We start from the raw sequence: 14534 nt of genomic DNA, 5'->3' as shown, positions 1-14534 counted from the left end.
GCAAGGCCTCATGTATTCCTGGCTGGCCTCAAACTTACTATATAGCCAGAGACAACTTGTTTTTTTGGTTTTGGTTTTTGAGACAGGGTCTCTCTTTATAGCTCTAGTCATCTCAGAATCACTATGTTTGAGCAGGCTAGCCTTGAAACTCACAGAGATCCCCTGCTTCTGCCTCCTAAGTGGTGGGATTAAAGGCATGTGCCAAGGGGGCATCAAGGTCAACTTCAAATTCCTCATCTTCCTGCCTCTCGAGTGCTAGAATCCTAGGCACGCTCCACTCCTTCTAGCTTATGTAATGCCAGGGTTTCCATATGCTAGATAAATACCCTACTAACCAAGCTACATCCCTACCCCCTTACACTTATATTTGCCAAGGAAAAATCAAACAGAAGACATCTATTGCAAACCACAGCTAGGGACCACTTTGTAGTCCAATTGAGGGCAGGAGCTGCACTCACCATTGAACTTCCAGTGCCTAGCATGACTCAGGACAGGCATTTGACTACAGAAGTCCTGTCTCCAAGATTCATCTCTAGAAAACGTGAGCATACATACCATCGGGGCTCTCATTTATCAGACACGGAGCCCAAGGCCCTGTGTTGCCTTGGGAGATGGGCATGCAGTGATACTGAGTGTCTTCTTAATGACTGTGAACTTTGGAGGATCCTCCTCATCAGAATCCAAGCCTGGAAAAGTGTCTCCAGGATGCAAAGATGAATGAATAGTCCTTCACACAAGCTGTGCTTGCTTTGAGCCGGGTAGTTCCAACCTTATCTCCAACCCTCCTTTCTCCCCAGATGCTTCACACAACGCACAAAGCTGTGCTTGTATCCTTTGTGCTGGGAATCCTAGCCCCCTTACCACCAACAGGACCCCAACAGGAAACATCTCCCAACCAGCCTCCTCAGTGTGCTAACTTTGTTCCTACTGTGTACCTTCCAAGTTCACTGCAATAACTCTATCAAGTAATGTTTGTATCTGGCCAAGGGAGATGGCTTGGTGAGATTAAGTGCTCTTTCTATGCAAGCATGGAGACCTAAATTAGCATGCCCAGAGCCCATGCAAAAAGCTGAATGTGCCCCTGCAGGCCTGGAATCACAGTGATGGGAGAGACAGGGAGATAGTAGAACTGATAGAGTTAGCCTGCCAGCCAACCTAGCTGAGAAACAGTAAGCTTTGGGTTTAGTGAGAGACCCTGTTTTAAGAGAATATGGCACAGAGTGATAAAAGAGGGCCCCTAACACCCCTGTCTGCCCTCTTATATCTATCACTTTATGGGTACACACTCACACACATACAATACAAGTTTTAAATAAAGTAATAATCTTTATGGCTATTTGTCTATTTGGTCATTTTACTTATGAAGCCGAAAGTGCCCTGGGCTTGGGCATTTTTTTTTTTTAAATTCACACATACATATACACATGTGCATAGAAACATACACACACACACACATACACACACATGGACACACAGATATGTACTGTATTGTGTGTACAGTGCTATCATAAAGGATATATTTAAGAAATGTGTGTAGAAAAAACTGAATTCAGGGAAGATGGGAGGAAGGGTACTAAGGAAGCTCGAGACCACCCACCAGGCAGATAGCAGTGTCAATTGCTTTATAAAGGATGCTAGTAGCAGGGTTTTGCTGGCACATGCCTGCGATCCCAGAACTCATGAGGGAAGATTACAAGTTGGAGGCCAGCCTGGACCACTAAAATTCTGCTTCAAGAGAAAGACAAAAGATCCTGGCCAGTCCTCCTGGAGAACCCACCTTATAGAGATAAATAGAGGAGCTGGCAAAGGCCTCCAGTGGCACAGGGTTGGCTCTTGACACTCTGGTTGGCGGAACCTCAGGGAATCCTTTTTTCTTGGATCTATTAGTGATGTACCTTCCTGGAAGGCCAAAACACAGTGCCACATGGGCCATAGTCTTGCAGGGCCAGCCAACACCAGCCTGAGGAAGGCTGTGCCAGAACACTCCCAGCATCCTAGGCACTGGGCCTTGCTGCGCTCCATCATTCTAACTAGTCCCCTTGGAGACCCCGAAACATGATCTTACAGCTTTGGCTGATAATCCAGAATAATCAGCCTTAGTCTTGGTGACTTGCTTGCATCTATTCACTGATCCTCATTGCTCAGAGGAGCTTGCAAATCCATGTCCTCATCCCAAGATGATGGCAAGGAGCTTTGGAAAGAGTTGCTTCATTTTCAAAACATTGTCCAATGGCTGAAAATGCTATGAACCCCTGTGAAGACTTCTCAAGATGCTGGTGCATGGCATTGGCAGTACAGCTCTGTTCTACTTTCCTCTCATCATAGCAAACCAATCTGTCCAGTCTTTTAAGATATTCAACACACGTCCTTCACCCTTAACCACTCACAGGAATGATTCTCTCCCTATGAAAGCTATTCAGATAAGTATGTTGAGGTTTATTGGTGAACGTGAGTATGACCTAGATCGAGATCAGAGTCAAGAAATACTTGATGAAGAAGATGTCTTTTATAAGACAGAGTTTCATGTAATCCAGACTTGTCTTGAACTCTCTATGCAGCGGAAGCATGATTTTGATCTTTCCATTCCTGCATTTACTTCCTGGATACAATGATTACATGTCTGGCATAGGTTGGTAGTGAGGATTGAACCCAGACTTTCTGGCATGGTACACACACACACACATATATATATATGTGTGTGTGTGTGTGTGTGTGTGTGTGTGTGTGTGTGTGTGTATGTATTTTCAATCTCAGAAAGTATTATATAGATAGATAAATCTGAATTAAGGACACTAATGTCCAAATGAGAAGGGGTAAGTCACTTAACGGTGTGTCACTTAGCAGAGGACAGAGACTAGGAGACTAGTTATAACCTAAACAGTGTTCAGACCCATCTTTCTGATGTTGTGCATTCATTGAAGAAGCAACACTCACACACACACACACACAATGAAGTTTTGTATTGAATAGCCCCAAACTGTCTGAAGAAACCATCAGTCCTATTAAAACAATAGCCCATTTAAATTTAGAGTAGGCGAGTCTGGGCTGGACTCATCCCAGCTCCACCCTCCCCCCACCTTTATCCCACCCCCCTCCCAAAACAGAGTATTGTTTCCATCTAGCCTTGTGCTCAAAGGAAGCCTCTCATCTGGCAATGGCCTTGTGAGACAACTTTGGGGAGAGCACAGAGTCGAGAAGAGAGAAACCCTGTTCTCCCTGCAAACAGGAAAAGTAAAGAGAAAAAAACAAGCTGTCTCCCCACAAGGTTTTGCTGGGCTGACCGTGAACTGTTGCTTTACATTCCATCAAATGGATGCCTTCATAGAGTCAAGCCAAGCGCGAACACTGTGTCTGGGACTCCCACTCTAGGGACACACACGTGGGCCGACGGCGCGCACACGCTTCTGCACTCGCACGCCCTGGGAGAGCACTTATATGGCCTCCATAAGGCTAAGTAATAAACACTTTGTCTTCACCCTGCTATTTATGGGTTGCTTGGGGCATCCTGTTCTCTCCACTGCCTTTACCTGAACAGACGGCTCCCGCAGACTGCAAGTTTAATGGGGACAACAGTAAATCTGTGAGGCTTTGTGTACCTTCCCGTTCCTGCTTCCCTGACCACCCCGCTCTTTGCAGAGAAAGGCTGATCCACAACCATCCACTTAGTCTCCGGCTCCCTTCCTGCGAGTTAAAGCCCTTTTCCTTTGTCCCTGGGCCCTTGTCTTCTTCCTTCCTTTCAGACATCTCTCTAGGACATCTCTCTAAGATATCCCTTTCTATTTTGCCTCTCTCCCGGGCATCTCCTTTCCGTAGGCAGCGGTGGAACAAACAACTCTGCCGGCAACAAGACCAACACAGAAAGCTCCCAGCCAGCTGCTCTCGCACCAAAGGCTCTTGGGAAATGGCATGCATGCACACAAAATCAAGGAGATGATCTGGCCTACCTGGCACTCACTTCCAAGGTCACTTAAAGGCCTTGTGCTTCCCTTTGCCCATAGTAGCTGGGTAACCCGGAGGGACAGATGTTCATTGGAAGGCAGACGCGTCTCCCAGACAGCAGATGTCAGACAGTTGTAGAAGATGCTGGAAGAGACCAGTGGATGTGGAACCACAGCTGATCACCTTGGCCAGTTTGGGGAGGTGGGGAGCTTTGCACACAGCTTCCTCTGGGGATTCTCAGGGCTCTTGGGGTTGACAGGTCCCCTGAGGAGATGGAGTCACAGTTGTACCCTGACACCCCGCAGGCCATCACTCCAGCCTGGAGCCTGGTCATCTCTCAGTCTCACCTTCATCTTGGGCCAAGTGGTTGGCTGTCTCTTGAAAACAGACAAGACAGAAAAGGATACGTTAGCCTCTCCCCACCGAACGCAGTTCGCCATTGCAGTTCCGATTAAATACAGGACATTATCTCACTGTAATGCCCTCCTGGCTGCATTCCCAGGAAAATTCTAACTAATCATAAAAATAGAAAGAAAAACGCAACCTAAATTCCATTCCTCGTCTTAAATGAGTGATGTGTTCACTTTTATTTATTTTTCTGGAAGCAAGGCGGGAAAAGAAAATGAATTTCGGGGCTTAGAAAAACAAGCTACTAACAGGACTAAGTATAGCCGAGCAGTGGTGCAGACATCTCTGGGTGGGCAGATGGAGCAGGCATAGCATGGGTGCATCCTGGTTGCACACTTGGAGTATAATCCTGGAGCACCTGGCAGCGCGTTGCCAACACAGGCTGGAAGATGGATAGAGGTATGGAGCTAAATGTGTGCACATGTGCACACATACACACACGTGCAACCAAGAACACATAAACACAGGTATATACCACACATGCTAGGTACTCAGTAGCTTTCGTACTGTGCTAGTGGGTGAGTACCTGTCCAATCCTCCTGATGACCTCTGACCTTCCCCTTGGACTATTCTTTCTGGGTGCATGGAATGGACAGTCTGTCCACCAATACGTGGCCCATGACACATGACAGCCAACCACTTGGCCCAAGATGAAGAAGAGGCTAAGAGATGACCAGGATCCAGGCTGGCATAATGGCCTGTGGGGGTTGGGGGTCAGGGTGTTCTCTACATAAGCTTCTTTAGAGACTCCTTTAGAGACCAAACAAGGAGTGTCTCAGTTGGTAGAGTCCTTGCCTAGCACACACGCAGCCCCAGGTTCAATCCCAAACAGGTGTAATGGCTTGTGCCTGTAACCCCAGCACTAGGGGAGCAGAGAAAAGAGGATCAGAAGTTCCAGGTCACCTTTGGTGACATAGCAATAGCAAGTTTGGTGCTAGCTTGGGATTACATAAGGTTCCATCTCAGAAAAGAAAGACAGAACGAACAGAAGCCTGCTCTAAGAATTCATAGCCCAACTCCAGGCCAAGGGTGGACATTCTAAACTGGTCCTTCACCAGAGCCGCTTGACTGTAACTGATGCAAAATTGCATCGTTGGTTAACTTGGTGGCTGTCCATTCTGTCACCTCATTTGTATCCTACTAACTGTTCAATAAAATCCCTGCTGGGAAGGAGGTTGATGGTCTGCCCACCAACGCATGGTACATGATGTGATTGTTGGCAGGACCCAGGCTTAGCAGCAACCAAGAGTTGTGCTGTGAGATCATAGCTGGGGGATCACAAGACTGACAGTGTTTTCTCCTTCCCTCTAGGAAGTATTTGCAAAATACACCACAGGAAGGTTCAAAATCCCCAAACCCGGCTTCCGGTGATGCCTCTGCTAATGTTCACTGTTGAGAAGAAAGTTAAAGACACGCCCACACGCTACCTCCCTCTCTCTGAACCATTAGCATCCCCAACCATCCCCCCCATCATAGCTCCAGCTCTGGAAATGGGCAGTGCTACTTGATAGCCAAGTTCTAGCTGAGCTAATTAAGCATACTGAGCTAATAACCTTCCATTTTGGGACCAGTATTATTCATAATTTAATGTATTGTTGCTGAAACATCAACCTTTCGGCAACTGGCATGTTGCCCACAGCAGCCCAAGTGCTGACCATCCTTCAGTAAAATGAGTATTATTGTTAAAACAGGCATAAATCATTCATGGCTGCAGCTTTTGTGTTAGACCCTACGTGAAAATAAGCAGTAAGCTGGGTAATTTATTTACCTTTTGGCGATTATTTTTTATGATTTTATGATCATATTCAATGATTCATAAATATTGGCCAGGTGCCATTTTGTAATCATTTTACATTTTAACGATTGGCGAAGGCGGTTCTGTTTTTCATCTTTAAAATTTTCAGGATTGATACGCAGCAACTTAATCCAGACACCAAGGCAATTTTATTAGACCAAAGGGGGTGGGAAATAACAAAGTGTCCAGGCCCCTTCATTTGAACAAACCCCTTTCAACAGAGTCATTTGGAGTGTCCAACTTGTTATATAACACTGCACTTGGGGCGACAAAGTTTCTTTGAAGTTTAACACACAGAGGGGGCCTCGAAATTGGAATAAGAGCCCAGGAAAAACAGTTAACAAGCTTCTGGTTGGGAAGATGACGGGAAGGGGCCGTAGAGCAGGAGGAGGCCTGGAGATGTTGGCCCTTAGCCAAGAAGGTTGGCTTGACTCTAGCCCTACTCCCAGCACCTGGTTGGGGAATGTGCTTACAGTCCCCTGCGGATCTGGAAACTTTTTTATTGCTCTCCTGCCTGCCTGCTTCTGCTGCCTGTGTCAGCTTTAGGCTCCCCAAAAAACGGTTCCAGAGAAATAGACTTCACTGCCCCCCACCCCCGCAACCCGCATGACAGCAAGCAGGAGCTGGTGTGCTGAAGATTGGTTGGGTCTCAGAAGAGTCTCATCCTTTAGCACTTTTTCACCATCCCTTTAATTTCCTAACACAATGACAACAGAGCTCCTAGTAAGCAGTAATAGCAGAAGCCAGAGACAAGATGGTGGGAGGAGTCAGGCTGGAAAAGGCAGGAAATGTGACATCGTGTTACATTGCTTCCTAAAGTCAGAAGCAAGGTCTGTCTGAAATAGAACTTGCCTCTAGAGCTCATCCCCCATCAGCTGTGTTGACCCAGAAGGGCGTCAGCCACACAAAGCTGACACCTTTACCCCAAACATTGATGATGAGATCTCAAAACACAGCCATGGGTATATGTTATCAACAGACTCCCATATCCATAGAGGAGCCCAAGCAGGAAGAGAGGCACAGGTTATAATGCTTTTTGGGATGCTTGGGACCCAGAAGTCCCAGGGACTGGTGGAGTTTGTGTGTGTGTGTGTGTGTGTGTGTGTGTGTGTGTTTGTTTTTTCTTTTGTTTTTCTCTACTTTCTGTTTATTTCCCCACTTGCAGCTTTCACAATCCTTTTCAATGGCATCCTGGTTTCAGGCTTTACCTGGTCAACTATCAGGGATTGGTTCTCTCCTTCTCCTTTATTTGAGGCAGGGGCTGTCTTGGTTCTGCTTCTAGGACACATACTACAGACTAGCTGGCCTGCAAGCGTCTAGCTGGTTCTCCCGCCCCTGCCAAATCCCACCTTGTCAGAGGTGTGCTGGGATTACAGATGCACACCACTGCAGCTAGGGTTCTACCTTGGCCCTAGGGATCAAACTCTGGTCTCCAGGTTTTGTCCTAACACTTTTACCTGCTAAGCCATCTTCTTGACCTCTCATATTAGTGACTTTTAAGTGTGGACTTCCAGGTCATTTATCACATCCACGATGTTAGGCAACTATTACTATATTCCATTTCTGAAGTGTTTTCATCACTGAAAACAGAAACTCGGTCTTCATTAAGCAATCTGCTCCTGCCGCCTCCTCCTCTACCTCAACCCTAGTCCCTGGAAACCTCTAATCCACTTTCTCTGAACAGATTTGTTCTTCTTGACAGCTCATATAAACGATACCATACAATATTTTTCCTGTTGTGCCTGGCATATTTTGCTGAGTGTAATGTTTTCAATGGTTTATCCTTGTTAGAGCATGTGCGGGAACTAATTCTTTTTTTATGCTAATTAATGTCCCAGTGTATATATACATTTTGTTTATCCATTCATTAATTATGAGCACTTGGACTGTTTCTACGATTTAGCTATTGTAATATTGCTGCTATGGACATAAATGCACAAGTATCTCAATCCCATGATCACTTCAGCAGCACATATACAAGTATCTCAATCCATATACGTATCCATATACATACACATACATATACATATACATGTCTGCATCTGTGGTATGCATGTGTGTTTATGTGTTCACATGTGTGGGTACATGAATGGGGAGTGATTGTAGACATGTGTGCCTGTGTGTGGAGCCTGCATCTGATGTTGGGTGTCTTCCTTGATGTCTCTTCAACTTATATACTGAGGCAAGGTCGCCTGCTGAGCCTGGAGCTCTGAGGATGCCCTGTCTCTAGCTCCTACATAATGGTCAGGCTGCCATGCCCTCCTGGCTTTTACTTGGATTCTAGATATTTGAACTCCAGTTCTACCGAGCCATAGAGATAAAGATAGAGACATAGGTGAATAGGTAGGTAGGTAGGAAGATAGATAGATAGATAGATAGATAGATAGATAGATAGATAGATAGACAGACAGATGGGCAGACAGATAAAAAGATAGAACATGGCCTCATTATGTAGCCCTGGTTGTCCTGGAGCTCTCTATGTAGACCAGGCTGGCCTCAAACTCACAGAGATCCTCCAGCCTCTGCCTCCTGAGTACTAAGTTTGAAGGCCTTCACTGTAACACATAGTCTTTTATTACATTTTGATCCTCACTCTTTTTTCCTTTAAAAGGTCACTCATAGTACATTATGTACTCTGAGCTACCTTGATCTTAGATGTTCTGCTGACTTGCTTAGCAGGTCTGGCCTGGACATGAGTTCCAAAGCCAGGTTTGCCTGGGAATTCTTCTCCGTCCTTGTTGTATCATGGCGTCAGGGGGCTCTTCTAGCCACCCCTGTGCATCACTAAGGCCAGTGCTGGTTGTGAATTCTGCATCAGTAACTTGCTCTTTTAACAGGAAGCTTGATCAAACAGACTGTTGCTTAGGTAAAGCCAAAGAACAAATTAAGAGACAGCATAACCCGGGATGAGTGAAATTCCCTTTCAAATCATGTCAGCCAGAGCAGATGTTGTCACAAAATTTGATGTTATGGATTTATTTCCTCATACAAAGTCTGAAAGGGAAAATAGCGTAAGAGATGAAATATGAATTGGACATGTCTATAGAGTGTGAATTGGATTCAAGACAAAATATTGTGAATGGTTAATAGGGTCAGTCTAAGTATACTTGTTGAAATAATCTCTTGGATATGCAAATGTTCTGAGAACCACACTGTCAAATATCTATTGTGCCCTCTTATCTGTGTGTTCACAGAACTCCTACATGTAATAACAAATGAAAACTGCGGCTCTGAAAAATAATGTCACCCTAAAATAATACTTTTCTTTGAATAGTAATTTTTTGTTGTCAGAGTTTTTTTATTTTATTTTATGTTTGACGCACACTAGCCTGCCGAGTTCTTAACACAGCAATCTGAAGATATTTTGAGAGGTGAGCATAGATGTGGATGGAAGTAGGAAGGGAGCAAGGCAGGTTGCATATGCAACTTATCCTGGGCCATACAGTCTTCTCACCAGGAGGCCTTGGCATTCTCCCTCTCTTCCAGGAACTCCTCCTGACTGCAGGCCTCCCTTAGTAGAATTCCCTTCCTTGAGGATGCTATCTTAAGGACTTGAGGTGCATGATATGTTCACCACCTCACCATACGAATCAGTCCATTACACACGAGGATAGGCCAAAGAGACCTCAGATGAAGGGGTGCCTGCGTGGAAACCAAAGGATTTACTGATGACAATTTCCAAGGAGCCAGGACCTGACTGGTCACTAAAGCTTCCTTCCCTTGCCCTCTCTCATGTCTGAGAACTGGGCTACTGGGAAGGGAATGGACTGATAAAATACAGACAGGGGGACAGTAGATAGATGACCCCAACATACCACTCACATTCTAGAACAATCTATAACCCATGGTAGCTACTAAAATGTATTTCAGATGAATGAATCAGTATCAGAATTGACATAAACTGACTGATGGGTGTGATCCCCACCCCACCGCACCCCCAGTCCTCACACTTTAGTCTAGATTAACTGTGCAGGAAACTGGCAGAATTTGGCTCAAAGAAGCATTAGGAAATGGAGAGTACAAAACAATCCTCTTATCTCCAATAATTAAGAACATCCCTCAGTTTTCCCAATTACAGATTGGGATTGATGCCTAGAATCCTCTGAAACAAGGACTCTGAAGGTAAAGCATCTGGAAACAGCTGGCGCTTGGCACCTGCCCTTTGCTCTGTATCACGTTATTCTTTGGCTCTTGTGAAGTTTCTCACTCCCACGTACATTCCCTGCCCACCACAACCCATTTACCCTGAGTCCTATCAACTTCAAGCACCACTTGCCTTCTTCTCCCTGGCCAATGATACACACACTTCCGTGATTGCTTTTCTATCCTTAATCCATCAGTGGGCATGGTTGGAGCAGGTCTCTTAATGTGCTTCCCCTTATCAGACATCCTCATGGTATTAACCAAATATAACAATGAATGAGGTCATTAAAAAAAATCTATAACATTAAAACTTCTCAGGGGGCTTTGAACTCTTAGAATCAGCCCCTCCTGAAAACATTGCCCTCTAACCATGGGATATGATGATCCTGCTAATAAGATATTACATGGCTGTTGCAGCAAATCTCCAACCCCAATAAGCCTGTATAAAAAAAACCACACACACACACACAATCCAATTATTATATTTACAAGCTGTACGCCTAGATTGGGCAGATCTAACACTACACATATCTAGTCCCCAGCTATGCTACTTGTGGCTTCTCTGGGCCACATGGCTCTGCCCATCCTTCTTCTGCCTTTTCTTCTTCCATCATTCCCCTTCCTTTTCTCTGCTCTATAAGCCTCCAGCCCCACCTTTCCCTTCCACTGCCCAATCACGGTCTCTAGCTTTGGAAGTAGAATTAACATCAGAAATACAAACAGCACCAGGGCAACCCACAACGCATGACTCTGATAATCAACATTCTATGAGCCTTTTCTTCTCTGTACGTACGTGGAGCAAAGAATAGTGAGAGTTGGAAGGTGGCAATTCTCTGCGCCATATGTTGACAGGAGAGAGAAAGAATCCAGGAAAAGTGGATTAATACTTTGGGAGCCTAGAATATAGGGTTGGTTAGGTGGGCACTCTATAATATTCTAACAAAACTCTAACAGCCTTTCCTAAGGATTATTTTAAAACCACCAGAACTGTGTATATTGGAAAGTAATACATTTTCTAATGGCCTGACAACCCTTATTTCTCCACTCTGTCTTTGTGTGTATGTATGGGTGCATATTAACATGTGTATGTGTATGCAATGTGTATATGCATGTAGGTATATATTCATGTGTGTGTATGTATGTATGTGAATGTGTGAGTCTATATTCATGTGTGTATATATATATATATATATACATATATATATATATATGTATATGAACATGTGAGTGTATGGGTACATATCCATGTGTGTATGAATGTGTGTGTGTATATGAATGTGTGTGTATATGAATGTGTGTATGTGTATGTATATGAATGTTTGTGTGTATGTATATGAATGTGTGTGTGTGCGTGTGTGTGTGTGTGTGTGTGTGTGTGTGTGTGTGTGAATATGTGTATAGGTACACTCATGCACATCTCACATATAAAAGTCAATGACAACTTGGATTGTTTATCCTCAGACCACCTTCCCCCTTTTGTTCAAGATAGTATGTCTCCTTGGCCTGGAGTTTCAATAAGTAGACCAGGCTAGGTTGTCAGAGAGCGCTAGGGATTCACCACTCTCTGCCTCTCATCTTATCAGCCCTAAGATGTCAAGCACACACCACCACATTGGACTTTGAGTTTGGGGGACTGAAGCCAGGTTGTCAGACTTCCTGCAGGTCCTTTACCTGCTAAGCCATCTTGCTAGCCAACTCCACATCCCTGGGTTACGTTTAGGTCACTCTTAGAGACTAGTTTTTTTGTTTGTGATAATGCTGTTGGTGACATGCTGGCCAAGTCCTTCTTTGTGATGAGATCTCCCCATACACTGCAGTGACAGCTGTGATCATTACCCACTAGATGTCAGTGGCATCTAGAACCCCTGCACCAATTTTGACAGCAGTATAAAGTCTTTAAACATCACCAAATAGTCTCGGGGAGCTAAAAATCCCCCCTGACTGAGAACCACCCCTATAACAAAACTCTACCTCTGTGCTGTGTTGATGACCAGAATTTCTCCCACTTTCAGTTCCAGAGTTTCTTCATTTTTGTTAGTGACACTCTGCTTTGTGCCCCTGACTCCAAGTTTTAATCCCCAGGTCTCAAGGGTTTCTCTGTGTAGCCCTGGCTGTCCTGGAACTCACTCTGTAGACCAGGCTGGCCTCGAACTCACTACCTCTGCCTCCTGAGTGCTGGGATTAAAGGTGTGCTCCACCACTACCCCACTCATAACTTTGGCTTTTGTTAGGAGGCCTTGCCCAACATTACTGGGGTGAGGGGGGGGTAGGGAAATGTCTGTCAACTTGAACAGGTGAATTTCTTGACCACATGCCTAAAGGCTGACAAGTAGGGATGTTTGTATAAATTGTTTCGCCTTTGAAATACTTTGAAACACAAGCACAGTTGTCAATTCTCTCTTTGGTGTTTATGCCAATTTATCTGCTTTTGTTGAGACTTAAATCCACAAAACACGACAATGCAGATCCACTCTGGGCTAGCCTTAGGTAACAGCCCTAGCTCCATCACTTACTTATTAGAAGGTTTGTGACCTTTCTAAACATTATTCTCATCTTTGTAAGCAGCAGCATATAAAACCCCTTCCTCATCATAGACTGCTCTCTAGGTCAAGGGAAAAATAACCCATAAGTACTTAAATACTTATAAAGTACTTGAGGTGGTTCATAGCACATAGCAGCTGCTTCATCTTGGTGTTCCTCCATCTGTATCCTTGTAGAGGTCTTCACTGGACCCCTGTTCTATTGGATAGAACTTCATAGTCCTAGAACAAGAACACCCTAGGTCCCCTGCTATATCCTCCATCACTGTTTACAGTTGAGCATTCCAAATTTGATCCTGCCTTACTTCTCTCCAACAAGACCGGTGACCTCAGACTCTAGGCTGTCCTAACCCTACCCAGCAGTGTCTCCTCCCATTGGCAGCCCACACAACTATCCTCGCTGAGAATTAATTGCCTCCTCATTCATGTTTCCCAGGGCTTTGAACCTCTCCCGGTTCTGTACTTTTTGTATTGTATTACAGCTTGCTTGTTTTTGTATCTGAGCTCTTCTATGAATCCATGAACTCCACTCAGGGTGGAGACTAGGTCTCATGGCTTTTTGTCTGTTCCAATCACAAGGTCTAGAAAATTCTAAGAGTTCAATGAGTATTTTCAGGATTTTGTAAAGTAGTAGTCACCTTTTATGTGTGCCCCTCTCTACAAAGCCTTTTACACAGATAGTCTTTTTGGAGCTTCCGTTTAAACCAGGGTTGTTCTGAAAGATACTGGGAGAATTTATGTAGAAGCCAAGGCCAGGAATTTAATCATTTAAGTCCAAATCTCAAGTTAACAGAAAGTTCTTGATTCCTCTTCTCAATCTCCTTGTCTTATGGCTGACTGTTTCTTGGGAACTATGGGTGTTGGGTGCCATGGAAGAAGACATGGCTTCTACCATGCCATGGGGACTAAAATTTTATATCAGGTTGTTAAGTGCATCTTCACCTGGAGTGCTTAGAGGTCTTCAGAAGGGCAGATAATGGAAGGGGAAACTGGGAAGTGTGGTATGTTTAGTTTCCATACTTGAAATTGGATGCCACCTCTGACTTCAAATATAGTCATTTGGCCCAATTAGTCAGGAAAAGAGAATGCTGTCCCTGACCCCATCCCCACCCCCACCACCTGCTCAAGAGATGTCTATAGGGATATTTGCCAATGAAGGCAGGCTGGCTCATGGCTCATAGGCTCAGTGATCTAGTAGCATGGAGACAGGGGCTTGGGAGACAGGTCAGTGGTTAGGAGCACATACTATTTTTAAGAGGGCCAGGGATCAGTTTTCAGGACCCACAACAGTCCGCAACTTCTGACCTACGCAGGCACTACACATACATGCTGTTTTAGGGTTTCTGTTGCTGTAAGGAGACATTATGACTACAGCAACTCTTAGAAAGGAAAAAGTTTAATTGGGACTGGCTTATGGTTTTAGAGGTTGAGTCCATTATCAGAATGGTGGCATCCAGGCAGACATGGTGCTGGACAAGGAGCTCAGAGTTCTACATCTTGATCCACAGGTAGCAGAAGGAGACTGCTACACAAGGTCTAGCTTGAACTTGAAGACTTCAGAGACCTCAAAGCTCACCTCCAGAGTGACATACTTCCTCCAACAAGGCCACACCTACTATAACAAGTCCACACCTACTCCAGCAAGGCCATACCTCTTTCTAATAATGCCACTCTCTTTAGGCCAAACATTTAAACACATGAGTCTATGA

The 14534-nt window shown here is 44.8% G+C and overlaps 1 protein-coding gene across 2 annotated transcripts in view; it reads right to left on the bottom strand.

The window, feature by feature from the left end:
• Window positions 1–4241, bottom strand: part of Zfhx3 (zinc finger homeobox 3) — a 287724-nt gene extending 283483 nt beyond the window's left edge. For both annotated transcript variants that reach the window (XM_031341363.1, XM_031341364.1), the window contains exon 1: window positions 3945–4241. The gene's annotated coding sequence lies outside the window, so the exon portion shown is untranslated. The remainder of the gene's footprint in view (window positions 1–3944) is intronic.
• Window positions 4242–14534: the final 10293 nt, after the last annotated feature.

Source organism: Mastomys coucha, unplaced genomic scaffold (assembly GCF_008632895.1).
Source record: "Mastomys coucha isolate ucsf_1 unplaced genomic scaffold, UCSF_Mcou_1 pScaffold22, whole genome shotgun sequence".
In the NCBI taxonomy this organism is placed as follows: domain Eukaryota; kingdom Metazoa; phylum Chordata; class Mammalia; order Rodentia; family Muridae; genus Mastomys; species Mastomys coucha.
Note: the sequence above shows the minus strand (reverse complement) of the source record. Positions and strands in the feature narration are given on the sequence as shown.